General features: G+C 36.2%; 1 protein-coding gene and 37 non-coding genes across 41 annotated transcripts in view; all 38 read right to left on the bottom strand.

Moving 5' to 3' along the window:
* The window catches only part of LOC107438559 (excitatory amino acid transporter), a 145,180-nt gene that overhangs the window by 52,664 nt on the left and 66,611 nt on the right, over nt 1–25,905 (bottom strand). The window lies entirely within an intron of this gene.
* TRNAP-CGG (transfer RNA proline (anticodon CGG)) lies at nt 72–143 on the bottom strand. Its single transcript has one exon. It is a non-coding gene; the product is annotated as a tRNA-Pro (tRNA).
* On the bottom strand, nt 717–788 carry TRNAP-CGG (transfer RNA proline (anticodon CGG)). The gene has a single exon. It is a non-coding gene; the product is annotated as a tRNA-Pro (tRNA).
* On the bottom strand, nt 1,360–1,431 carry TRNAP-AGG (transfer RNA proline (anticodon AGG)). Its single transcript has one exon. It is a non-coding gene; the product is annotated as a tRNA-Pro (tRNA).
* On the bottom strand, nt 2,648–2,719 carry TRNAP-CGG (transfer RNA proline (anticodon CGG)). The gene has a single exon. It is a non-coding gene; the product is annotated as a tRNA-Pro (tRNA).
* On the bottom strand, nt 3,291–3,362 carry TRNAP-CGG (transfer RNA proline (anticodon CGG)). The gene has a single exon. It is a non-coding gene; the product is annotated as a tRNA-Pro (tRNA).
* On the bottom strand, nt 3,935–4,006 carry TRNAP-AGG (transfer RNA proline (anticodon AGG)). The gene has a single exon. It is a non-coding gene; the product is annotated as a tRNA-Pro (tRNA).
* Nucleotides 4,465–4,536, bottom strand: TRNAP-UGG (transfer RNA proline (anticodon UGG)). Its single transcript has one exon. It is a non-coding gene; the product is annotated as a tRNA-Pro (tRNA).
* On the bottom strand, nt 5,445–5,516 carry TRNAP-CGG (transfer RNA proline (anticodon CGG)). The gene has a single exon. It is a non-coding gene; the product is annotated as a tRNA-Pro (tRNA).
* TRNAP-CGG (transfer RNA proline (anticodon CGG)) lies at nt 6,097–6,168 on the bottom strand. Its single transcript has one exon. It is a non-coding gene; the product is annotated as a tRNA-Pro (tRNA).
* TRNAP-UGG (transfer RNA proline (anticodon UGG)) lies at nt 6,627–6,698 on the bottom strand. Its single transcript has one exon. It is a non-coding gene; the product is annotated as a tRNA-Pro (tRNA).
* On the bottom strand, nt 6,963–7,034 carry TRNAP-CGG (transfer RNA proline (anticodon CGG)). The gene has a single exon. It is a non-coding gene; the product is annotated as a tRNA-Pro (tRNA).
* Nucleotides 7,615–7,686, bottom strand: TRNAP-CGG (transfer RNA proline (anticodon CGG)). The gene has a single exon. It is a non-coding gene; the product is annotated as a tRNA-Pro (tRNA).
* Nucleotides 8,473–8,544, bottom strand: TRNAP-CGG (transfer RNA proline (anticodon CGG)). The gene has a single exon. It is a non-coding gene; the product is annotated as a tRNA-Pro (tRNA).
* TRNAP-CGG (transfer RNA proline (anticodon CGG)) lies at nt 9,124–9,196 on the bottom strand. The gene has a single exon. It is a non-coding gene; the product is annotated as a tRNA-Pro (tRNA).
* On the bottom strand, nt 9,770–9,841 carry TRNAP-CGG (transfer RNA proline (anticodon CGG)). Its single transcript has one exon. It is a non-coding gene; the product is annotated as a tRNA-Pro (tRNA).
* On the bottom strand, nt 10,412–10,484 carry TRNAP-AGG (transfer RNA proline (anticodon AGG)). The gene has a single exon. It is a non-coding gene; the product is annotated as a tRNA-Pro (tRNA).
* TRNAP-AGG (transfer RNA proline (anticodon AGG)) lies at nt 11,058–11,129 on the bottom strand. Its single transcript has one exon. It is a non-coding gene; the product is annotated as a tRNA-Pro (tRNA).
* On the bottom strand, nt 12,346–12,417 carry TRNAP-CGG (transfer RNA proline (anticodon CGG)). Its single transcript has one exon. It is a non-coding gene; the product is annotated as a tRNA-Pro (tRNA).
* On the bottom strand, nt 12,674–12,745 carry TRNAP-AGG (transfer RNA proline (anticodon AGG)). The gene has a single exon. It is a non-coding gene; the product is annotated as a tRNA-Pro (tRNA).
* Nucleotides 13,962–14,033, bottom strand: TRNAP-CGG (transfer RNA proline (anticodon CGG)). The gene has a single exon. It is a non-coding gene; the product is annotated as a tRNA-Pro (tRNA).
* On the bottom strand, nt 14,605–14,676 carry TRNAP-CGG (transfer RNA proline (anticodon CGG)). Its single transcript has one exon. It is a non-coding gene; the product is annotated as a tRNA-Pro (tRNA).
* On the bottom strand, nt 15,249–15,320 carry TRNAP-AGG (transfer RNA proline (anticodon AGG)). Its single transcript has one exon. It is a non-coding gene; the product is annotated as a tRNA-Pro (tRNA).
* On the bottom strand, nt 15,779–15,850 carry TRNAP-UGG (transfer RNA proline (anticodon UGG)). The gene has a single exon. It is a non-coding gene; the product is annotated as a tRNA-Pro (tRNA).
* Nucleotides 16,759–16,830, bottom strand: TRNAP-CGG (transfer RNA proline (anticodon CGG)). The gene has a single exon. It is a non-coding gene; the product is annotated as a tRNA-Pro (tRNA).
* On the bottom strand, nt 17,411–17,482 carry TRNAP-CGG (transfer RNA proline (anticodon UGG)). The gene has a single exon. It is a non-coding gene; the product is annotated as a tRNA-Pro (tRNA).
* On the bottom strand, nt 17,941–18,012 carry TRNAP-UGG (transfer RNA proline (anticodon UGG)). Its single transcript has one exon. It is a non-coding gene; the product is annotated as a tRNA-Pro (tRNA).
* Nucleotides 18,277–18,348, bottom strand: TRNAP-CGG (transfer RNA proline (anticodon CGG)). The gene has a single exon. It is a non-coding gene; the product is annotated as a tRNA-Pro (tRNA).
* TRNAP-CGG (transfer RNA proline (anticodon CGG)) lies at nt 18,929–19,000 on the bottom strand. The gene has a single exon. It is a non-coding gene; the product is annotated as a tRNA-Pro (tRNA).
* On the bottom strand, nt 19,787–19,858 carry TRNAP-CGG (transfer RNA proline (anticodon CGG)). Its single transcript has one exon. It is a non-coding gene; the product is annotated as a tRNA-Pro (tRNA).
* Nucleotides 20,438–20,510, bottom strand: TRNAP-CGG (transfer RNA proline (anticodon CGG)). Its single transcript has one exon. It is a non-coding gene; the product is annotated as a tRNA-Pro (tRNA).
* Nucleotides 21,084–21,155, bottom strand: TRNAP-CGG (transfer RNA proline (anticodon CGG)). The gene has a single exon. It is a non-coding gene; the product is annotated as a tRNA-Pro (tRNA).
* On the bottom strand, nt 21,726–21,798 carry TRNAP-AGG (transfer RNA proline (anticodon AGG)). Its single transcript has one exon. It is a non-coding gene; the product is annotated as a tRNA-Pro (tRNA).
* On the bottom strand, nt 22,372–22,443 carry TRNAP-AGG (transfer RNA proline (anticodon AGG)). Its single transcript has one exon. It is a non-coding gene; the product is annotated as a tRNA-Pro (tRNA).
* On the bottom strand, nt 23,660–23,731 carry TRNAP-CGG (transfer RNA proline (anticodon CGG)). The gene has a single exon. It is a non-coding gene; the product is annotated as a tRNA-Pro (tRNA).
* Nucleotides 24,632–24,703, bottom strand: TRNAP-UGG (transfer RNA proline (anticodon UGG)). The gene has a single exon. It is a non-coding gene; the product is annotated as a tRNA-Pro (tRNA).
* TRNAP-AGG (transfer RNA proline (anticodon AGG)) lies at nt 25,276–25,347 on the bottom strand. The gene has a single exon. It is a non-coding gene; the product is annotated as a tRNA-Pro (tRNA).
* Nucleotides 25,806–25,877, bottom strand: TRNAP-UGG (transfer RNA proline (anticodon UGG)). Its single transcript has one exon. It is a non-coding gene; the product is annotated as a tRNA-Pro (tRNA).

Below are 25,905 nucleotides of genomic sequence, written 5' to 3'. Positions count from 1 at the left end.
TCTCATTCGGTTCATTCATATTTGGTAAATCTTTCGCATCTTCCAAATGAAGGTACAAAAGTAATCCCGCAGGGCTCGGCCGGGATTTGAACCCGGGACCTCTCGCACCCGAAGCGAGAATCATACCCCTAGACCACCGAGCCACATCCACGCAAGGGCTGCATATTTTTAATTTGTCAGTAGTATGACAGATATTATCCTCCATCGTAGGTTTTTATGCACTATTTTGAAATGTCAAAAAAATAATAACTCAATTTTATTTCTCGAAAATAATTTCTACTTATCAGACGCGATACCGTGAAATAATGTATACATTTTCTCTATTTTTTTCTTGCAAATTTTATAACGCATGCTAGATCGTATCGGATTCAAAATGGTAAAACCTTCGGACTCAACCGGGATTTGATCCCGGGACATCTCGCACCCAAAGGGAGAATCATACCCGTAGACCAACGAGCCGCACATTATTTTTTCTTATTCAAATCCTGAATTACTAAAATAAAAAATCTTCATTTGAGATCGAGCTATATTTTGGCAAAAATTCTTGTCTTATTTCTCTAAATTTTACCCACTTTTTTTGATAATATATAGGAATGACTTTTTCACGGATAATTTCTCAATCCATAAAACAATTGCTTTGAAAAATCTCATTCGGTTCATTCATATTTGGTAAATCTTTCGCATCTTCCAAATGAAGGTACAAAAGTAATCCCGCAGGGCTCGGCCGGGATTTGAACCCGGGACCTCTCGCACCCGAAGCGAAAATCATACCCCTAGACCACCGAGCCACATCCACGCAAGGGCTGCATATTATTAATTTGTCAGTAGTATGACAGATATTATCCTCCATCGTAGGTTTTTATGCACTATTTTGAAATGTCAAAAAAATAATAACTCAATTTTATTTCTCGAAAATAATTTCTACTTATTAGACGCGATACCGTGAAATAATGTATACATTTTCTCTACTTTTTTCTTGCAAATTTTATAACGCATGCTAGATCGTATCGGATTCAAAATGGTATAACCTTCGGACTCGACCGGGATTTATCCCGGGACTTCTCGCACCCAAAGCGAGAATCATACCCCTAGACCAACGAGCCGCACATTATATTTTCTTATTCAAATTCTGAATTACTGTAATAAAAATCGTCATTTGAGTTCGAGCTATACTTTGCCTAAAATTCTCGTCTTATATCTCTAAATTTTACCCACTTTTTTAGAAAAAATATAGGAATGACTTTTTCACGGATAATTTCTCAATCCATAAAACAATTGCTTTAAAAAATCTCATTTGGTTCATTCATATTTGGTAAATCTTTCTCATTTTCCAAACAAAGGTACAAAAGTAATCCCGCTGGGCTCGGCCGGGATTTGAACCCGGGACCTCTCGCAACCTAAGCGAGAATCATACCCTTAGACCACCGAGCCACATCCACGCAAGGGCTGCATATTTTTAATTTGTCAGTAGTATGGCAGATATTATCCTCCATCGTTGGTTTTTATGCATTATTTTGAAATGTCAAAAATATAATAACTCAATTTTATTTCTCGAAAATAATTTCTTCTTATTAGATGCGATACCGTGAAATAATGTATACATTTTCTATATTTTTTTCTTGCAAATTTTATAGCACATGCTAGATCGTATCGGATTCAAAATGGTATAACCTTCGGACTCGTCCGGGATTTGATCCCGGGACATCTCGCACCCAAAGCGAGAATCATACCCCTAGACCAACAAGCCGCACATTATTTTTTCTTATTCAAATCCTGAATTACTAAAATAAAAATCTTCATTTGAGATCGAGCTATACTTTGCAAAAAATTCTTGTCTTATTCCTCTAAATTTCACCCCCTTTTTTTGATAATATATAGGAATGACGTTTTCACGGATAATTTCTCATTCCATAAAGCAATTGCTTTAAAAAATCTCATTCAGTTCAATCATATTTCTTAAATCTTTCTCATTTTGCAAACGAAGGAACAAAAGTAATCCCGCAGGGCTCGGCCGGGATTTGAACCCGGGACAACTCGCACCCGAACCGAAAATCATAAACCTAAACCACTGAGCCACATCCTCGCTAGGGCTGTATATTTTTAATTTGTCAGTATTATGAAAGATATTATCCTCCATCGTACGTTTTTTTGCTCTCTTTTCAAAAGTCAAAAAAATAATAACTCAATTTTATTTCTTGAAAATAATTTCCACTTATTCGACGCGATACCGTGAATTAATGTAAACATTTTCTCTATTTTTTTCTTGCAAATTTTATAACGCGTGCCAGCTCGTTTCGAATACGAAATAGTATAACTTTCGGGCTCGACCGGGATTTGAAACCGGGACCTCTCGCACCCGAAGCCAAAATCATGCCCCTAGACCACCGAGCCGCACATTACTTTTTCTTGTTCAAATCCTGAAATACTATAATAAATATCGTCATTTGAGTTCGAGCTATACTTTGGCTAAAATTCTTGTCTTATTTCTCTAAATTTTACCCACTTTTTTTGATAATATATAGGAATGACTTTTTCACGGATAATTTCTCAATCCATAAAACCATTGCTTTGAAAAATCTCATTCTTTTCATTCATATTTGGTAAATCTTTCTCATCTTCCAAATGAAGGTATAAAAGTAATCCCGCAGGGCTCGGCCGGGATTTGAAACCGGGACCTCTCGCACCCGAAGCGAGAATCATACCCCTAGACCACCGAGCCACATCCACGCAAGGGCAGCATATTTTTAATTTGTCAGTAGTATGACAGATATTATCCTCCATCGTAGGTTTTTATGAACTATTTTGAAATGTCAAAAAAATAATAACTCAATTTTATTTCTCGAAAATAATTTCTACTTATTAGACGCGATACCGTGAAATAATGTATACTTTTTCTGTATTTTTTTCTTGCAAATTTTATAACGCATGCTAGATCGTATCGGATTCAAAATGGTATAACCTTCGGACTCGACCGGGATTTGATCCCGGGACATCTCGCACCCAAAGGGAGAATCATACCCCTAGACCAACGAGCCGCACATTATTTTTCTTATTCAAATCCTGAATTACTAAAATAAAAATCTTCATTTGAGATCGAGCTATATTTTGGCAAAAATTCTTGTCTTATTTCTTTAAATTTTACCCACTTTTTTTGATAATATATAGGAATGACTTTTTCACGGATAATTTCTCAATCCATAAAACAATTGCTTTGAAAAATCTCATTCGATTCATTCATATTTGGTAAATCTTTCTCATCTTCCAAATGAAGGTACAAAAGTAATCCCGCAGGGCTCGGCCGGGATTTGAACCCGGGACCTCTCGCACCCGAAGCGAGAATCATACCCCTAGACCACCGAGCCACATCCACGCAAGGGCTGCATATTTTTAATTTGTCAGTAGTATGACAGATATTATCCTCCATCGTAGGTTTTTATGCACTATTTTGAAATGTCAAAAAAATAATAACTCAATTTTATTTCTCGAAAATAAATTCTACTTATTAGACGCGATACCGTGAAATAATGTATACATTTTCTCTACTTTTTTCTTGCAAATTTTATAACGCATGCTAGATCGTATCGGATTCAAAATGGTATAACCTTCGGACTCGACCGGGATTTGATCCCGGGACTTCTCGCACCCAAAGCGAGAATCATACCCCTAGACCAACGAGCCGCACATTATTTTTTCTTATTTAAATCCTGAATTAATAAAATAAAAATCGTCATTTGAGTTCTAGCTATATTTTGAAAAAAATTCTTGTCTTATTTCTCTAAATTTCACCCCCTTTGTTAGATAATATATAGGAATGACTTTTTCACGGATAATTTCTCATTCCATAAAGCAATTGCTTTAAAAAATCTCATTCAGTTCAATCATATTTCTTAAATCATTCTCATTTTGCAAACGAAGGAACAAAAGAAATCCCGCAGGGCTCGGCCGGGATTTGAACCCGGGACCTCTCGCACCCTAAGCGAGAATCATACCCCTAGACCACCGAGCCACATCCACGCAAGGGCTGCATATTTTTAATTTGTCAGTATTATGAAAGATGTTATCCTCCTTCGTACGTTTTCATGCACTATTTTCAAATGTCAAAAAAATAATAACTCAACTTTATTTCTTGAAAATAACTTTGATTTTTTTGACGCGACCGGGATTTGAACCCGGGACAACTCGCACCCGAACCGAGAATCATAAACCTAAACAGCCGAGCCACATCCTCGCTAGGGCTGTATATTTTTAATTTGTCAGTAGTATGACAGATATTATCCTCCATCGTAGGTTTTTATGCACTATTTTGAAATGTCAAAAAAATAATAACTCAATTTTATTTCTGGAAAATAATTTCCACTTTTTAGACGCATTACCGTGAAATAATGTAAACATTTTCTCTATTTATTTCATGCAAATTTTATAACGCGAGCTAGATCGTATCGGATTCAAAATGGTATAACCTTCGGGCTCGACCGGGATTTGAACCCGGGACCTCTCGCATCCAAAGCGAGAATCATACCCCTAGACCACCGAGCCGCACATTATTTTTTCTTATTCAAATCTTCAAATCCTGAATTACTAAAATAAAAATTGTCATTTGAGTTCGAGCTATACTTTGCCAAAAATTCTTGTCTTATTTCTCTAAATTTTACCTACTTTTTTAGAAAATATATAGGAATGACTTTTTCACGGATAATTTCTCAATCCATAAAACAATTGCTTTAAAAAATCTCATTTGGCTCATTCATATTTGGTAAATCTTTCTCATTTTCCAAACAAAGGTACAAAAGTAATCCCGCTGGGCTCGGCCTGGATTTGAACCCGGGACCTCTCGCACCCTAAGCGAGAATCATACCCCTAGACCACCGAGCGACATCCACGCAAGGGCTGCATATTTTTAATTTGTCAGTAGTATGACAGATATTATCCTCCATCGTAGGTTTTTATGCACTATTTTGAAATGTCAAAAAAATAATAACTCAATTTTATTTCTCGAAAATAATTTCTACTTATTCGACGCGATACCGTGAAATAATGTATACATTTTCTCTATTTTTTTCTTACAAATTTTATAACGCGTGCTAGCTCCTTTCAGATTCAAAATAGTATAACTTTCGGGCTCGACCGGGATTTTAACCCGGGATCTCTCGCACCCGAAGCGAGAATCGTACCCCTAGACCACCGAGCCTCACATTATATTTTCTTATTCAAATTCTGAATTACTGTAATAAAAATCTTCATTTGAGATCGAGCTATATTTTGGCAAAAATTCTTGTCTTATTTCTCTAAATTTTACCCACTTTTTTTGATAATATATAGGAATGACTTTTTCACGGATAATTTCTCAATCCATAAAACAATTGCTTTGAAAAATCTCATTCGATTCATTCATATTTGGTAAATCTTTCTCATCTTCCAAATGAAGGTACAAAAGTAATCCCGCAGGGCTCGGCCGGGATTTGAACCCGGGACCTCTCGCACCCGAAGCGAGAATCATACCCCTAGACCACCGAGCCACATCCACGCAAGGGCTGCATATTTTTAATTTGTCAGTAGTATGACAGATATTATCCTCCATCGTAGGTTTTTATGCACTATTTTGAAATGTCAAAAAAATAATAACTCAATTTTATTTCTCGAAAATAATTTCTACTTATTAGACGCGATACCGTGAAATAATGTATACATTTTCTCTACTTTTTTCTTGCAAATTTTATAACGCCTGCTAGATCGTATCGGATTCAAAATGGTATAACCTTCGGACTCGACCGGGATTTGATCCCGGGACTTCTCGCACCCAAAGCGAGAATCATACCCCTAGACCACCGAGCCGCACATTATTTTTTCTTATTCAAATCTTCAAATCCTGAATTACTAAAATAAAAATTGTCATTTGAGTTCGAGCTATACTTTGCCAAAAATTCTTGTCTTATTTCTCTAAATTTCACCCCCTTTGTTAGATAATATATAGGAATGACTTTTTCACGGATAATTTCTCATTCCATAAAGCAATTGCTTTAAAAAATCTCATTCAGTTCAATCATATTTCTTAAATCATTCTCATTTTGCAAACGAAGGAACAAAAGAAATCCCGCAGGGCTCGGCCGGGATTTGAACCCGGGACCTCTCGCACCCGAAGCGAGAATCATACCCCTAGACCACCGAGCCACATCCACGCAAGGGCTGCATATTTTTAATTTGTCAGTATTATGAAAGATGTTATCCTCCTTCGTACGTTTTTATGCACTTTTTTCAAATGTCAAAAAAATAATAACTCAACTTTATTTCTTGAAAATAACTTCCATTTTTTTGACGCGACCGGGATTTGAACCCGGGACAACTCGCACCCGAACCGAGAATCATAAACCTAAACAACCGAGCCACATCCTCGCTAGGGCTGTATATTTTTAATTTGTCAGTAGTATGACAGATATTATCCTCCATCGTAGGTTTTTATGCACTATTTTGAAATGTCAAAAAAATAATAACTCAATTTTATTTCTTGAAAATAATTTCCACTTTTTAGACGCATTACCGTGAAATAATGTAAACATTTTCTCTATTTATTTCATGCAAATTTTATAACGCGAGCTAGATCGTATCGGATTTAAAATGGTATAACCTTCGGGCTCGACCGGGATTTGAACCCGGGACCTCTCGCACCCAAAGCGAGAATCATACCCCTAGACCACCGAGCCGCACATTATTTTTTCTTATTCAAATCTTCTAATCCTGAATTACTAAAATAAAAATTGTCATTTGAGTTCGAGCTATACTTTGCCAAAAATTCTTGTCTTATTTCTCTAAATTTTACCTACTTTTTTAGAAAATATATAGGAATGACTTTTTCACGGATAATTTCTCAATCCATAAAACAATTCCTTTAAAAAATCTCATTTGGCTCATTCATATTTGGTAAATCTTTCTCATTTTCCAAACAAAGGTACAAAAGTAATCCCGCAGGGCTCGGCCGGGATTTGAACCCGGGACCTCTCGCACCCGAAGCGAGAATCATACCCCTAGACCACCGAGCCACATCCACGCAAAGGCTGCATATTTTTAATTTGTCAGTAGTATGACAGATATTATCCTCCATCGTAGGTTTTTATGCACTATTTTAAAATGTCAAAAAAATAATAACTCAATTTTATTTCTCGAAAATAATTTCTACTTATTAGACGCGATACCGTGAAATAATGTATACATTTTCTCTACTTTTTTCTTGCAAATTTTATAACGCCTGCTAGATCGTATCGGATTCAAAATGGTATAACCTTCGGACTCGACCGGGATTTGATCCCGGGACTTCTCGCACCCAAAGCGAGAATCATACCCCTAGACCACCGAGCCGCACATTATTTTTTCTTATTCAAATCTTCAAATCCTGAATTACTAAAATAAAAATTGTCATTTGAGTTCGAGCTATACTTTGCCAAAAATACTTGTCTTATTTCTCTAAATTTCGCCCCCTTTGTTAGATAATATATAGGAATGACTTTTTCACGGATAATTTCTCATTCCATAAAGCAATTGCTTTAAAAAATCTCATTCAGTTCAATCATATTTCTTAAATCATTCTCATTTTGCAAACGAAGGAACAAAAGAAATCCCGCAGGGCTCGGCCGGGATTTGAACCCGGGACCTCTCGCACCCGAAGCGAGAATCATACCCCTAGACCACCGAGCCACATCCACGCAAGGGCTGCATATTTTTAATTTGTCAGTATTATGAAAGATGTTATCCTCCTTCGTACGTTTTTATGCACTTTTTTCAAATGTCAAAAAAATAATAACTCAACTTTATTTCTTGAAAATAACTTCCATTTTTTTGACGCGACCGGGATTTGAACCCGGGACAACTCGCACCCGAACCGAGAATCATAAACCTAAACAACCGAGCCACATCCTCGCTAGGGCTGTATATTTTTAATTTGTCAGTAGTATGACAGATATTATCCTCCATCGTAGGTTTTTATGCACTATTTTGAAATGTCAAAAAAATAATAACTCAATTTTATTTCTTGAAAATAATTTCCACTTTTTAGACGCATTACCGTGAAATAATGTAAACATTTTCTCTATTTTTTTCTTGCAAATTTTATAACGCGTGCTAGCTCGTTTCAGATTCAAAATAGTATAACTTTCGGGCTCGACCGGGATTTTAACCCGGGATCTCTCGCACCCGAAGCGAGAATCGTACCCCTAGACCACCGAGCCTCACATTATACTTTCTTATTCAAATTCTGAATTACTGTAATAAAAATCTTCATTTGAGATCGAGCTATATTTTGGCAAAAATTCTTGTCTTATTTCTCTAAATTTTACCCACTTTTTTTGATAATATATAGGAATGACTTTTTCACGGATAATTTCTCAATCCATAAAACAATTGCTTTGAAAAATCTCATTCGATTCATTCATATTTGGTAAATCTTTCTCATCTTCCAAATGAAGGTACAAAAGTGATCCCGCAGGGCTCGGCCGGGATTTGAACCCGGGACCTCTCGCACCCGAAGCGAGAATCATACCCCTAGACCACCGAGCCACATAAACGCAAGGGCTGCATATTTTTAATTTGTCAGTAGTAAGACAGATATTGTCCTCCATCGTAGGTTTTTATGCACAATTTTGAAATGTCAAAAAAATAATAACTCAATTTTATTTCTCGAAAATAATTTCCACTTATTAGACGCGATACCGTGAATTAATGTAAACATTTTCTCTATTTTTTTCCTGCAAATTTTAAAACGCGTGCCAGCTCGTTTCGGATACGAAATAGTATAACTTTCGGGCTCGACCGGGATTTGAAACCGGGTCCTCTCGCACCCAAAGCGAGAATCATACCCCTAGACCACTGAGCCGCACATTATTTTTTCTTATTCAAATCTTCAAATCCTGAATTACTAAAATAAAAATAGTCATTTGAGTTCGAACTATACTTTGACAAAAATTCTTGTCTTATTTCTCTAAATTTTACCCACTTTTTTTGATAATATATAGGAATGACTTTTTCACGGATAATTTCTCAATCCATAAAACAATTGCTTTGAAAAATCTCATTCGGTTCATTCATATTTGGTAAATCTTTCTCATCTTCCAAATGAAGGTACAAAAGTAATCCCGCAGCACTCGGCCGGGATTTGAACCCGGGACTTCTCGCACCCGAAGCGAGAATCATACCCCTAGACCACCGAGCCACATCCACGCAAGGGCTGCATATTTTTAATTTGTCAGTAGTATGACAGATATTATCCTCCATCGTAGGTTTTTATGCACTATTTTGAAATGTCAAAAAAATAATAACTCAATTTTATTTCTCGAAAATAATTTCTACTTATCAGACGCGATACCGTGAAATAATGTATACATTTTCTCTATTTTTTTCTTGCAAATTTTATAACGCATGCTAGATCGTATCGGATTCAAAATGGTAAAACCTTCGGACTCAACCGGGATTTGATCCCGGGACATCTCGCACCCAAAGGGAGAATCATACCCCTAGACCAACGAGCCGCACATTATTTTTTCTTATTCAAATCCTGAATTACTAAAATAAAAAATCTTCATTTGAGATCGAGCTATATTTTGGCAAAAATTCTTGTCTTATTTCTCTAAATTTTACCCACTTTTTTTGATAATATATAGGAATGACTTTTTCACAGATAATTTCTCAATCCATAAAACAATTGCTTTGAAAAATCTCATTCGGTTCATTCATATTTGGTAAATCTTTCGCATCTTCCAAATGAAGGTACAAAAGTAATCCCGCAGGGCTCGGCCGGGATTTGAACCCGGGACCTCTCGCACCCGAAGCGAGAATCATACCCCTAGACCACCGAGCCACATCCACGCAAGGGCTGCATATTTTTAATTTGTCAGTAGTATGACAGATATTATCCTCCATCGTAGGTTTTTATGCACTATTTTGAAATGTCAAAAAAATAATAACTCAATTTTATTTCTCGAAAATAATTTCTACTTATTAGACGCGATACCGTGAAATAATGTATACATTTTCTCTACTTTTTTCTTGCAAATTTTATAACGCATGCTAGATCGTATCGGATTCAAAATGGTATAACCTTCGGACTCGACCGGGATTTATCCCGGGACTTCTCGCACCCAAAGCGAGAATCATACCCCTAGACCAACGAGCCGCACATTATTTTTTCTTATTCAAATCCTGAATTACTAAAATAAAAATCGTCATTTGAGTTCTAGTTATATTTTGAAAAAAATTCTTGTCTTATTTCTCTAAATTTCACCCCCTTTTTTAGATAATATATAGGAATGACTTTTTCACGGATAATTTCTCATTCCATAAAGCAATTGCTTTAAAAAATCTCATTTGGCTCATTCATATTTGGAAAATCTTTCTCATTTTCCACACGAAGGTACAAAAGTAATCCCGCTGGTCTCGGCCGGGATTTGAACCCGGGACCTCTCGCACCCTAAGCGAGAATCATACCCCTAGACCACCGAGCCACATCTGTGCAAGGGCTGCATATTTTTAATTTGTCAGTAGTTTGACAGATATTATCCTCCATCGTAGGTTTTTATGCACTATTTTGAAATGTCAAAAAAATTATAACTCAATTTTATTTCTCGAAAATAATTTCTACTTATTAGACGCGATACCGTGAAATAATGTATACATTTTCTCTATTTTTTTCTTGCAAATTTTATAACGCGTGCTAGCTCGTTTCAGATTCAAAATAGTATAACTTTCGGGCTCGACCGGGATTTGAACCCGGGATCTCTCACACCCGAAGCGAGAATCAGACCCCTAGACCACCGAGCCTCACATTATATTTTCTTATTCAAATTCTGAATTACTGTAATAAAAATCGTCATTTGAGTTCGAGCTATACTTTGCCAAAAATTCTCGTGTTTATATCTCTAAATTTTACCCACTTTTTTAGAAAAAATATAGGAATGACTTTTTCACGGATAATTTCTCAATCCATAAAACAATTGCTTTAAAAAATCTCATTTGGTTCATTCATATTTGGTAAATCTTTCTCATTTTCCAAACAAAGGTACAAAAGTAATCCCGCTGGGCTCGGCCGGGATTTGAACCCGGGACCTCTCGCAACCTAAGCGAGAATCATACCCTTAGACCACCGAGCCACATCCACGCAAGGGCTGCATATTTTTAATTTGTCAGAAGTATGGCAGATATTATCCTCCATCGTTGGTTTTTATGCACTATTTTGAAATGTCAAAAAAATAATAACTCAATTTTATTTCTCGAAAATAATTTCTACTTATTAGATGCGATACCGTGAAATAATGTATACATTTTCTATATTTTTTTCTTGCAAATTTTATAACGCATGCTAGATCGTATCGGATTCAAAATGGTATAACCTTCGGACTCGTCCGGGATTTGATCCCGGGACATCTCGCACCCAAAGCGAGAATCATACCCCTAGACCAACACGCCGCACATTATTTTTTCTTATTCAAATCCTGAATTACTAAAATAAAAATCTTCATTTGAGATCGAGCTATACTTTGCCAAAAATTCTTGTCTTATTTCTCTAAATTTCACCCCCTTTTTTAGATAATATATAGGAATGACTTTTTCACGGATAATTTCTCATTCCATGAAGCAATTGCTTTAAAAAATCTCATTTGGCTCATTCATATTTGGAAAATCTTTCTCATTTTCCACACGAAGGTACAAAAGTAATCCCGCTGGGCTCGGCCGGGATTTGAACCCAAAACCTCTCGCGCCCAAAGCGAGAATCATACCCCTAGACCAACAAGCCGCACATTAATTTTTCTTATTCAAATCCTGAATTACTAAAATAAAAATCGTCATTTGAGTTCTAGCTATATTTTGAAAAAAATTCTTGTCTTATTTCTCTAAATTTCACCCCCTTTTTTAGATAATATATAGGAATGACTTTTTCACGGATAATTTCTCATTCCATGAAGCAATTGCTTTAAAAAATCTCATTCAGTTCAATCATATTTCTTAAATCTTTCTCATTTTGCAAACGAAGGAACAAAAGTAATCCCGCAGGGATCGGCCGGGATTTGTACCCGGGACCTCTCGCACCTTAAGCGAGAATCATACCCCTAGACCACCGAGCCACATCTGTGCAAGGGCTGCATATTTTTAATTTGTCAGTAGTTTGACAGATATTATCCTCCATCGTAGGTTTTTATGCACTATTTTGAAATGTCAAAAAAATAATAACTCAATTTTATTTCTCGAAAATAATTTCTACTTATTAGACGCGATACCGTGAAATAATGTATACATTTTCTCTATTTTTTTCTTGCAAATTTTATAACGCGTGCTAGCTCGTTTCAGATTCAAAATAGTATAACTTTCGGGCTCGACCGGGATTTGAACCCGGGATCTCTCGCACCCGAAGCGAGAATCAGACCCCTAGACCACCGAGCCTCACATTATATTTTCTTATTCAAATTCTGAATTACTGTAATAAAAATCGTCATTTGAGTTCGAGCTATACTTTGCCTAAAATTCTCGTCTTATATCTCTAAATTTTACCCACTTTTTTAGAAAAAATATAGGAATGACTTTTTCACGGATAATTTCTCAATCCATAAAACAATTGCTTTAAAAAATCTCATTTGGTTCATTCATATTTGGTAAATCTTTCTCATTTTCCAAACAAAGGTACAAAAGTAATCCCGCTGGGCTCGGCCGGGATTTGAACCCGGGACCTCTCGCAACCTAAGCGAGAATCATACCCTTAGACCACCGAGCCACATCCACGCAAGGGCTGCATATTTTTAATTTGTCAGTAGTATGGCAGATATTATCCTCCATCGTTGGTTTTTATGCATTATTTTGAAATGTCAAAAATATAATAACTCAATTTTATTTCTCGAAAATAATTTCTTCTTATTAGATGCGATACCGTGAAATAATGTATACATTTTCTATATTTTTTTCTTGCAAATTTTATAGCACATGCTAGATCGTATCGGATTCAAAATGGTATAACCTTCGGACTCGTCCGGGATTTGATCCCGGGACATCTCGCACCCAAAGCGAGAATCATACCCCTAGACCAACAAGCCGCACATTATTTTTTCTTATTCAAATCCTGAATTACTAAAATAAAAATCTTCATTTGAGATCGAGCTATACTTTGCAAAAAATTCTTGTCTTATTCCTCTAAATTTCACCCCCTTTTTTTGATAATATATAGGAATGACGTTTTCACGGATAATTTCTCATTCCATAAAGCAATTGCTTTAAAAAATCTCATTCAGTTCAATCATATTTCTTAAATCTTTCTCATTTTGCAAACGAAGGAACAAAAGTAATCCCGCAGGGCTCGGCCGGGATTTGAACCCGGGACAACTCGCACCCGAACCGAAAATCATAAACCTAAACCACTGAGCCACATCCTCGCTAGGGCTGTATATTTTTAATTTGTCAGTATTATGAAAGATATTATCCTCCATCGTACGTTTTTTTGCTCTCTTTTCAAAAGTCAAAAAAATAATAACTCAATTTTATTTCTTGAAAATAATTTCCACTTATTCGACGCGATACCGTGAATTAATGTAAACATTTTCTCTATTTTTTTCTTGCAAATTTTATAACGCGTGCCAGCTCGTTTCGAATACGAAATAGTATAACTTTCGGGCTCGACCGGGATTTGAAACCGGGACCTCTCGCACCCGAAGCCAAAATCATGCCCCTAGACCACCGAGCCGCACATTACTTTTTCTTGTTCAAATCCTGAAATACTATAATAAATATCGTCATTTGAGTTCGAGCTATACTTTGGCTAAAATTCTTGTCTTATTTCTCTAAATTTTACCCACTTTTTTTGATAATATATAGGAATGACTTTTTCACGGATAATTTCTCAATCCATAAAACCATTGCTTTGAAAAATCTCATTCTTTTCATTCATATTTGGTAAATCTTTCTCATCTTCCAAATGAAGGTATAAAAGTAATCCCGCAGGGCTCGGCCGGGATTTGAAACCGGGACCTCTCGCACCCGAAGCGAGAATCATACCCCTAGACCACCGAGCCACATCCACGCAAGGGCAGCATATTTTTAATTTGTCAGTAGTATGACAGATATTATCCTCCATCGTAGGTTTTTATGAACTATTTTGAAATGTCAAAAAAATAATAACTCAATTTTATTTCTCGAAAATAATTTCTACTTATTAGACGCGATACCGTGAAATAATGTATACTTTTTCTGTATTTTTTTCTTGCAAATTTTATAACGCATGCTAGATCGTATCGGATTCAAAATGGTATAACCTTCGGACTCGACCGGGATTTGATCCCGGGACATCTCGCACCCAAAGGGAGAATCATACCCCTAGACCAACGAGCCGCACATTATTTTTCTTATTCAAATCCTGAATTACTAAAATAAAAATCTTCATTTGAGATCGAGCTATATTTTGGCAAAAATTCTTGTCTTATTTCTTTAAATTTTACCCACTTTTTTTGATAATATATAGGAATGACTTTTTCACGGATAATTTCTCAATCCATAAAACAATTGCTTTGAAAAATCTCATTCGATTCATTCATATTTGGTAAATCTTTCTCATCTTCCAAATGAAGGTACAAAAGTAATCCCGCAGGGCTCGGCCGGGATTTGAACCCGGGACCTCTCGCACCCGAAGCGAGAATCATACCCCTAGACCACCGAGCCACATCCACGCAAGGGCTGCATATTTTTAATTTGTCAGTAGTATGACAGATATTATCCTCCATCGTAGGTTTTTATGCACTATTTTGAAATGTCAAAAAAATAATAACTCAATTTTATTTCTCGAAAATAAATTCTACTTATTAGACGCGATACCGTGAAATAATGTATACATTTTCTCTACTTTTTTCTTGCAAATTTTATAACGCATGCTAGATCGTATCGGATTCAAAATGGTATAACCTTCGGACTCGACCGGGATTTGATCCCGGGACTTCTCGCACCCAAAGCGAGAATCATACCCCTAGACCAACGAGCCGCACATTATTTTTTCTTATTTAAATCCTGAATTAATAAAATAAAAATCGTCATTTGAGTTCTAGCTATATTTTGAAAAAAATTCTTGTCTTATTTCTCTAAATTTCACCCCCTTTGTTAGATAATATATAGGAATGACTTTTTCACGGATAATTTCTCATTCCATAAAGCAATTGCTTTAAAAAATCTCATTCAGTTCAATCATATTTCTTAAATCATTCTCATTTTGCAAACGAAGGAACAAAAGAAATCCCGCAGGGCTCGGCCGGGATTTGAACCCGGGACCTCTCGCACCCTAAGCGAGAATCATACCCCTAGACCACCGAGCCACATCCACGCAAGGGCTGCATATTTTTAATTTGTCAGTATTATGAAAGATGTTATCCTCCTTCGTACGTTTTCATGCACTATTTTCAAATGTCAAAAAAATAATAACTCAACTTTATTTCTTGAAAATAACTTTGATTTTTTTGACGCGACCGGGATTTGAACCCGGGACAACTCGCACCCGAACCGAGAATCATAAACCTAAACAGCCGAGCCACATCCTCGCTAGGGCTGTATATTTTTAATTTGTCAGTAGTATGACAGATATTATCCTCCATCGTAGGTTTTTATGCACTATTTTGAAATGTCAAAAAAATAATAACTCAATTTTATTTCTGGAAAATAATTTCCACTTTTTAGACGCATTACCGTGAAATAATGTAAACATTTTCTCTATTTATTTCATGCAAATTTTATAACGCGAGCTAGATCGTATCGGATTCAAAATGGTATAACCTTCGGGCTCGACCGGGATTTGAACCCGGGACCTCTCGCATCCAAAGCGAGAATCATACCCCTAGACCACCGAGCCGCACATTATTTTTTCTTATTCAAATCTTCAAATCCTGAATTACTAAAATAAAAATTGTCATTTGAGTTCGAGCTATACTTTGCCAAAAATTCTTGTCTTATTTCTCTAAATTTTACCTACTTTTTTAGAAAATATATAGGAATGACTTTTTCACGGATAATTTCTCAATCCATAAAACAATTGCTTTAAAAAATCTCATTTGGCTCATTCATATTTGGTAAATCTTTCTCATTTTCCAAACAAAGGTACAAAAGTAATCCCGCTGGGCTCGGCCTGGATTTGAACCCGGGACCTCTCGCACCCTAAGCGAGAATCATACCCCTAGACCACCGAGCGACATCCACGCAAGGGCTGCATATTTTTAATTTGTCAGTAGTATGACAGATATTATCCTCCATCGTAGGTTTTTATGCACTATTTTGAAATGTCAAAAAAATAATAACTCAATTTTATTTCTCGAAAATAATTTCTACTTATTCGACGCGATACCGTGAAATAATGTATACATTTTCTCTATTTTTTTCTTACAAATTTTATAACGCGTGCTAGCTCCTTTCAGATTCAAAATAGTATAACTTTCGGGCTCGACCGGGATTTTAACCCGGGATCTCTCGCACCCGAAGCGAGAATCGTACCCCTAGACCACCGAGCCTCACATTATATTTTCTTATTCAAATTCTGAATTACTGTAATAAAAATCTTCATTTGAGATCGAGCTATATTTTGGCAAAAATTCTTGTCTTATTTCTCTAAATTTTACCCACTTTTTTTGATAATATATAGGAATGACTTTTTCACGGATAATTTCTCAATCCATAAAACAATTGCTTTGAAAAATCTCATTCGATTCATTCATATTTGGTAAATCTTTCTCATCTTCCAAATGAAGGTACAAAAGTAATCCCGCAGGGCTCGGCCGGGATTTGAACCCGGGACCTCTCGCACCCGAAGCGAGAATCATACCCCTAGACCACCGAGCCACATCCACGCAAGGGCTGCATATTTTTAATTTGTCAGTAGTATGACAGATATTATCCTCCATCGTAGGTTTTTATGCACTATTTTGAAATGTCAAAAAAATAATAACTCAATTTTATTTCTCGAAAATAATTTCTACTTATTAGACGCGATACCGTGAAATAATGTATACATTTTCTCTACTTTTTTCTTGCAAATTTTATAACGCCTGCTAGATCGTATCGGATTCAAAATGGTATAACCTTCGGACTCGACCGGGATTTGATCCCGGGACTTCTCGCACCCAAAGCGAGAATCATACCCCTAGACCACCGAGCCGCACATTATTTTTTCTTATTCAAATCTTCAAATCCTGAATTACTAAAATAAAAATTGTCATTTGAGTTCGAGCTATACTTTGCCAAAAATTCTTGTCTTATTTCTCTAAATTTCACCCCCTTTGTTAGATAATATATAGGAATGACTTTTTCACGGATAATTTCTCATTCCATAAAGCAATTGCTTTAAAAAATCTCATTCAGTTCAATCATATTTCTTAAATCATTCTCATTTTGCAAACGAAGGAACAAAAGAAATCCCGCAGGGCTCGGCCGGGATTTGAACCCGGGACCTCTCGCACCCGAAGCGAGAATCATACCCCTAGACCACCGAGCCACATCCACGCAAGGGCTGCATATTTTTAATTTGTCAGTATTATGAAAGATGTTATCCTCCTTCGTACGTTTTTATGCACTTTTTTCAAATGTCAAAAAAATAATAACTCAACTTTATTTCTTGAAAATAACTTCCATTTTTTTGACGCGACCGGGATTTGAACCCGGGACAACTCGCACCCGAACCGAGAATCATAAACCTAAACAACCGAGCCACATCCTCGCTAGGGCTGTATATTTTTAATTTGTCAGTAGTATGACAGATATTATCCTCCATCGTAGGTTTTTATGCACTATTTTGAAATGTCAAAAAAATAATAACTCAATTTTATTTCTTGAAAATAATTTCCACTTTTTAGACGCATTACCGTGAAATAATGTAAACATTTTCTCTATTTATTTCATGCAAATTTTATAACGCGAGCTAGATCGTATCGGATTCAAAATGGTATAACCTTCGGGCTCGACCGGGATTTGAACCCGGGACCTCTCGCACCCAAAGCGAGAATCATACCCCTAGACCACCGAGCCGCACATTATTTTTTCTTATTCAAATCTTCTAATCCTGAATTACTAAAATAAAAATTGTCATTTGAGTTCGAGCTATACTTTGCCAAAAATTCTTGTCTTATTTCTCTAAATTTTACCTACTTTTTTAGAAAATATATAGGAATGACTTTTTCACGGATAATTTCTCAATCCATAAAACAATTCCTTTAAAAAATCTCATTTGGCTCATTCATATTTGGTAAATCTTTCTCATTTTCCAAACAAAGGTACAAAAGTAATCCCGCAGGGCTCGGCCGGGATTTGAACCCGGGACCTCTCGCACCCGAAGCGAGAATCATACCCCTAGACCACCGAGCCACATCCACGCAAAGGCTGCATATTTTTAATTTGTCAGTAGTATGACAGATATTATCCTCCATCGTAGGTTTTTATGCACTATTTTAAAATGTCAAAAAAATAATAACTCAATTTTATTTCTCGAAAATAATTTCTACTTATTAGACGCGATACCGTGAAATAATGTATACATTTTCTCTACTTTTTTCTTGCAAATTTTATAACGCCTGCTAGATCGTATCGGATTCAAAATGGTATAACCTTCGGACTCGACCGGGATTTGATCCCGGGACTTCTCGCACCCAAAGCGAGAATCATACCCCTAGACCACCGAGCCGCACATTATTTTTTCTTATTCAAATCTTCAAATCCTGAATTACTAAAATAAAAATTGTCATTTGAGTTCGAGCTATACTTTGCCAAAAATACTTGTCTTATTTCTCTAAATTTCGCCCCCTTTGTTAGATAATATATAGGAATGACTTTTTCACGGATAATTTCTCATTCCATAAAGCAATTGCTTTAAAAAATCTCATTCAGTTCAATCATATTTCTTAAATCATTCTCATTTTGCAAACGAAGGAACAAAAGAAATCCCGCAGGGCTCGGCCGGGATTTGAACCCGGGACCTCTCGCACCCGAAGCGAGAATCATACCCCTAGACCACCGAGCCACATCCACGCAAGGGCTGCATATTTTTAATTTGTCAGTATTATGAAAGATGTTATCCTCCTTCGTACGTTTTTATGCACTTTTTTCAAATGTCAAAAAAATAATAACTCAACTTTATTTCTTGAAAATAACTTCCATTTTTTTGACGCGACCGGGATTTGAACCCGGGACAACTCGCACCCGAACCGAGAATCATAAACCTAAACAACCGAGCCACATCCTCGCTAGGGCTGTATATTTTTAATTTGTCAGTAGTATGACAGATATTATCCTCCATCGTAGGTTTTTATGCACTATTTTGAAATGTCAAAAAAATAATAACTCAATTTTATTTCTTGAAAATAATTTCCACTTTTTAGACGCATTACCGTGAAATAATGTAAACATTTTCTCTATTTTTTTCTTGCAAATTTTATAACGCGTGCTAGCTCGTTTCAGATTCAAAATAGTATAACTTTCGGGCTCGACCGGGATTTTAACCCGGGATCTCTCGCACCCGAAGCGAGAATCGTACCCCTAGACCACCGAGCCTCACATTATACTTTCTTATTCAAATTCTGAATTACTGTAATAAAAATCTTCATTTGAGATCGAGCTATATTTTGGCAAAAATTCTTGTCTTATTTCTCTAAATTTTACCCACTTTTTTTGATAATATATAGGAATGACTTTTTCACGGATAATTTCTCAATCCATAAAACAATTGCTTTGAAAAATCTCATTCGATTCATTCATATTTGGTAAATCTTTCTCATCTTCCAAATGAAGGTACAAAAGTGATCCCGCAGGGCTCGGCCGGGATTTGAACCCGGGACCTCTCGCACCCGAAGCGAGAATCATACCCCTAGACCACCGAGCCACATAAACGCAAGGGCTGCATATTTTTAATTTGTCAGTAGTAAGACAGATATTGTCCTCCATCGTAGGTTTTTATGCACAATTTTGAAATGTCAAAAAAATAATAACTCAATTTTATTTCTCGAAAATAATTTCCACTTATTAGACGCGATACCGTGAATTAATGTAAACATTTTCTCTATTTTTTTCCTGCAAATTTTAAAACGCGTGCCAGCTCGTTTCGGATACGAAATAGTATAACTTTCGGGCTCGACCGGGATTTGAAACCGGGTCCTCTCGCACCCAAAGCGAGAATCATACCCCTAGACCACTGAGCCGCACATTATTTTTTCTTATTCAAATCTTCAAATCCTGAATTACTAAAATAAAAATAGTCATTTGAGTTCGAACTATACTTTGACAAAAATTCTTGTCTTATTTCTCTAAATTTTACCCACTTTTTTTGATAATATATAGGAATGACTTTTTCACGGATAATTTCTCAATCCATAAAACAATTGCTTTGAAAAATCTCATTCGGTTCATTCATATTTGGTAAATCTTTCTCATCTTCCAAATGAAGGTACAAAAGTAATCCCGCAGCACTCGGCCGGGATTTGAACCCGGGACTTCTCGCACCCGAAGCGAGAATCATACCCCTAGACCACCGAGCCACATCCACGCAAGGGCTGCATATTTTTAATTTGTCAGTAGTATGACAGATATTATCCTCCATCGTAGGTTTTTATGCACTATTTTGAAATGTCAAAAAAATAATAACTCAATTTTATTTCTCGAAAATAATTTCTACTTATCAGACGCGATACCGTGAAATAATGTATACATTTTCTCTATTTTTTTCTTGCAAATTTTATAACGCATGCTAGATCGTATCGGATTCAAAATGGTAAAACCTTCGGACTCAACCGGGATTTGATCCCGGGACATCTCGCACCCAAAGGGAGAATCATACCCCTAGACCAACGAGCCGCACATTATTTTTTCTTATTCAAATCCTGAATTACTAAAATAAAAAATCTTCATTTGAGATCGAGCTATATTTTGGCAAAAATTCTTGTCTTATTTCTCTAAATTTTACCCACTTTTTTTGATAATATATAGGAATGACTTTTTCACAGATAATTTCTCAATCCATAAAACAATTGCTTTGAAAAATCTCATTCGGTTCATTCATATTTGGTAAATCTTTCGCATCTTCCAAATGAAGGTACAAAAGTAATCCCGCAGGGCTCGGCCGGGATTTGAACCCGGGACCTCTCGCACCCGAAGCGAGAATCATACCCCTAGACCACCGAGCCACATCCACGCAAGGGCTGCATATTTTTAATTTGTCAGTAGTATGACAGATATTATCCTCCATCGTAGGTTTTTATGCACTATTTTGAAATGTCAAAAAAATAATAACTCAATTTTATTTCTCGAAAATAATTTCTACTTATTAGACGCGATACCGTGAAATAATGTATACATTTTCTCTACTTTTTTCTTGCAAATTTTATAACGCATGCTAGATCGTATCGGATTCAAAATGGTATAACCTTCGGACTCGACCGGGATTTTTCCCGGGACTTCTCGCACCCAAAGCGAGAATCATACCCCTAGACCAACGAGCCGCACATTATTTTTTCTTATTCAAATCCTGAATTACTAAAATAAAAATCGTCATTTGAGTTCTAGTTATATTTTGAAAAAAATTCTTGTCTTATTTCTCTAAATTTCACCCCCTTTTTTAGATAATATATAGGAATGACTTTTTCACGGATAATTTCTCATTCCATAAAGCAATTGCTTTAAAAAATCTCATTTGGCTCATTCATATTTGGAAAATCTTTCTCATTTTCCACACGAAGGTACAAAAGTAATCCCGCTGGTCTCGGCCGGGATTTGAACCCGGGACCTCTCGCACCCTAAGCGAGAATCATACCCCTAGACCACCGAGCCACATCTGTGCAAGGGCTGCATATTTTTAATTTGTCAGTAGTTTGACAGATATTATCCTCCATCGTAGGTTTTTATGCACTATTTTGAAATGTCAAAAAAATTATAACTCAATTTTATTTCTCGAAAATAATTTCTACTTATTAGACGCGATACCGTGAAATAATGTATACATTTTCTCTATTTTTTTCTTGCAAATTTTATAACGCGTGCTAGCTCGTTTCAGATTCAAAATAGTATAACTTTCGGGCTCGACCGGGATTTGAACCCGGGATCTCTCACACCCGAAGCGAGAATCAGACCCCTAGACCACCGAGCCTCACATTATATTTTCTTATTCAAATTCTGAATTACTGTAATAAAAATCGTCATTTGAGTTCGAGCTATACTTTGCCAAAAATTCTCGTGTTTATATCTCTAAATTTTACCCACTTTTTTAGAAAAAATATAGGAATGACTTTTTCACGGATAATTTCTCAATCCATAAAACAATTGCTTTAAAAAATCTCATTTGGTTCATTCATATTTGGTAAATCTTTCTCATTTTCCAAACAAAGGTACAAAAGTAATCCCGCTGGGCTCGGCCGGGATTTGAACCCGGGACCTCTCGCAACCTAAGCGAGAATCATACCCTTAGACCACCGAGCCACATCCACGCAAGGGCTGCATATTTTTAATTTGTCAGAAGTATGGCAGATATTATCCTCCATCGTTGGTTTTTATGCACTATTTTGAAATGTCAAAAAAATAATAACTCAATTTTATTTCTCGAAAATAATTTCTACTTATTAGATGCGATACCGTGAAATAATGTATACATTTTCTATATTTTTTTCTTGCAAATTTTATAACGCATGCTAGATCGTATCGGATTCAAAATGGTATAACCTTCGGACTCGTCCGGGATTTGATCCCGGGACATCTCGCACCCAAAGCGAGAATCATACCCCTAGACCAACACGCCGCACATTATTTTTTCTTATTCAAATCCTGAATTACTAAAATAAAAATCTTCATTTGAGATCGAGCTATACTTTGCCAAAAATTCTTGTCTTATTTCTCTAAATTTCACCCCCTTTTTTAGATAATATATAGGAATGACTTTTTCACGGATAATTTCTCATTCCATGAAGCAATTGCTTTAAAAAATCTCATTTGGCTCATTCATATTTGGAAAATCTTTCTCATTTTCCACACGAAGGTACAAAAGTAATCCCGCTGGGCTCGGCCGGGATTTGAACCCAAAACCTCTCGCGCCCAAAGCGAGAATCATACCCCTAGACCAACAAGCCGCACATTAATTTTTCTTATTCAAATCCTGAATTACTAAAATAAAAATCGTCATTTGAGTTCTAGCTATATTTTGAAAAAAATTCTTGTCTTATTTCTCTAAATTTCACCCCCTTTTTTAGATAATATATAGGAATGACTTTTTCACGGATAATTTCTCATTCCATGAAGCAATTGCTTTAAAAAATCTCATTCAGTTCAATCATATTTCTTAAATCTTTCTCATTTTGCAAACGAAGGAACAAAAGTAATCCCGCAGGGATCGGCCGGGATTTGTACCCGGGACCTCTCGCACCTTAAGCGAGAATCATACCCCTAGACCACCGAGCCACATCTGTGCAAGGGCTGCATATTTTTAATTTGTCAGTAGTTTGACAGATATTATCCTCCATCGTAGGTTTTTATGCACTATTTTGAAATGTCAAAAAAATAATAACTCAATTTTATTTCTCGAAAATAATTTCTACTTATTAGACGCGATACCGTGAAATAATGTATACATTTTCTCTATTTTTTTCTTGCAAATTTTATAACGCGTGCTAGCTCGTTTCAGATTCAAAATAGTATAACTTTCGGGCTCGACCGGGATTTGAACCCGGGATCTCTCGCACCCGAAGCGAGAATCAGACCCCTAGACCACCGAGCCTCACATTATATTTTCTTATTCAAATTCTGAATTACTGTAATAAAAATCGTCATTTGAGTTCGAGCTATACTTTGCCAAAAATTCTCGTCTTATATCTCTAAATTTTACCCACATTTTTAGAAAAAATATAGGAATGACTTTTTCACGGATAATTTCTCAATCCATAAAACAATTGCTTTAAAAAATCTCATTTGGTTCATTCATATTTGGTAAATCTTTCTCATTTTCCAAACAAAGGTACAAAAGTAATCCCGCTGGGCTCGGCAGGGATTTGAACCCGGGACCTCTCGCAACCTAAGCGAGAATCATACCCTTAGACCACCGAGCCACATCCACGCAAGGGCTGCATATTTTTAATTTGTCAGTAGTATGGCAGATATTATCCTCCATCGTTGGTTTTTATGCACTATTTTGAAATGTCAAAAAAATAATAACTCAATTTTATTTCTCGAAAATAATTTCTACTTATTAGATGCGATACCGTGAAAAAATGTATACATTTTCTATATTTTTTTCTTGCAAATTTTATAACGCATGCTAGATCGTATCGGATTCAAAATGGTATAACCTTCGGACTCGACCGGGATTTGATCCCGGGACATCTGGCACCCAAAGGGAGAATCATACCCCTAGACCAACGAGCCGCACATTATTTTTTCTTATTCAAATCCTGAATTACTAAAATAAAAATCTTCATTTGAGATCGAGCTATATTTTGGCAAAAATTCTTTTCTTATTTCTCTAAATTTTACCCACTTTTTTTGATAATATATAGGAATGACTTTTTCACGGATAATTTCTCAATCCATAAAACAATTGCTTTGAAAAATCTCATTCGATTCATTCATATTTGGTAAATCTTTCTCATCTTCCAAATGAAGGTACAAAAGTAATCCCGCAGGGCTCGGCCGGGATTTGAACCCGGGACCTCTCGCACCCAAAGCGAGAATCATACCCCTAGACCACCGAGCCACATCCACGCAAGGGCTGCATATTTTTAATTTGTCAGTAGTATGACAGATATTATCCTCCATCGTAGGTTTTTATGCACTATTTTGAAATGCCAAAAAAATAATAACTCAATTTTATTTCTCGAAAATAATTTCTACTTATTAGACGCGATACCGTGAAATAATGTATACATTTTCTCTACTTTTTTCTTGCAAATTTTATAACGCATGCTAGATCGTATCGGATTCAAAATGGTATAACCTTCGGACTCGACCGGGATTTGATCCCGGGACTTCTCGCACCCAAAGCGAGAATCATACCCCTAGACCAACGAGCCGCACATTATTTTTTCTTATTCAAATCCTGAATTACTAAAATAAAAATCGTCATTTGAGTTCTAGCTATATTTTGAAAAAAATTCTTGTCTTATTTCTCTAAATTTCACCCCCTTTGTTAGATAATATATAGGAATGACTTTTTCACGGATAATTTCTCATTCCATAAAGCAATTGCTTTAAAAAATCTCATTCAGTTCAATCATATTTCTTAAATCATTCTCATTTTGCAAACGAAGGAACAAAAGAAATCCCGCAGGGCTCGGCCGGGATTTGAACCCGGGACCTCTCGCACCCTAAGCGAGAATCATACCCCTAGACCACCGAGCCACATCCACGCAAGGGCTGCATATTTTTAATTTGTCAGTATTATGAAAGATGTTATCCTCCTTCGTACGTTTTTATGCACTATTTTCAAATGTCAAAAAAATAATAACTCAACTTTATTTCTTGAAAATAACTTCCATTTTTTTGACGCGACCGGGATTTGAACCCGGGACAACTCGCACCCGAACCGAGAATCATAAACCTAAACAGCCGAGCCACATCCTCGCTAGGGCTGTATATTTTTAATTTGTCAGTAGTATGACAGATATTATCCTCCATCGTAGGTTTTTATGCACTATTTTGAAATGTCAAAAAAATAATAACTCAATTTTATTTCTTGAAAATAATTTCCGCTTTTTAGACGCATTACCGTGAAATAATGTAAACATTTTCTCTATTTATTTCATGCAAATTTTATAACGCGAGCTAGATCGTATCGGATTCAAAATGGTATAACCTTCGGGCTCGACCGGGATTTGAACCCGGGACCTCTCGCACCCAAAGCGAGAATCATACCCCTAGACCACCGAGCCGCACATTATTTTTTCTTATTCAAATCTT

The sequence above is a fragment of the Parasteatoda tepidariorum genome, chromosome 11, assembly GCF_982258835.1.
Source record: "Parasteatoda tepidariorum strain Cologne lab strain chromosome 11, Ptep-v5.0, whole genome shotgun sequence".
Taxonomy (NCBI): Eukaryota; Metazoa; Arthropoda; class Arachnida; order Araneae; family Theridiidae; genus Parasteatoda; species Parasteatoda tepidariorum.
Note: the sequence above shows the minus strand (reverse complement) of the source record. Positions and strands in the feature narration are given on the sequence as shown.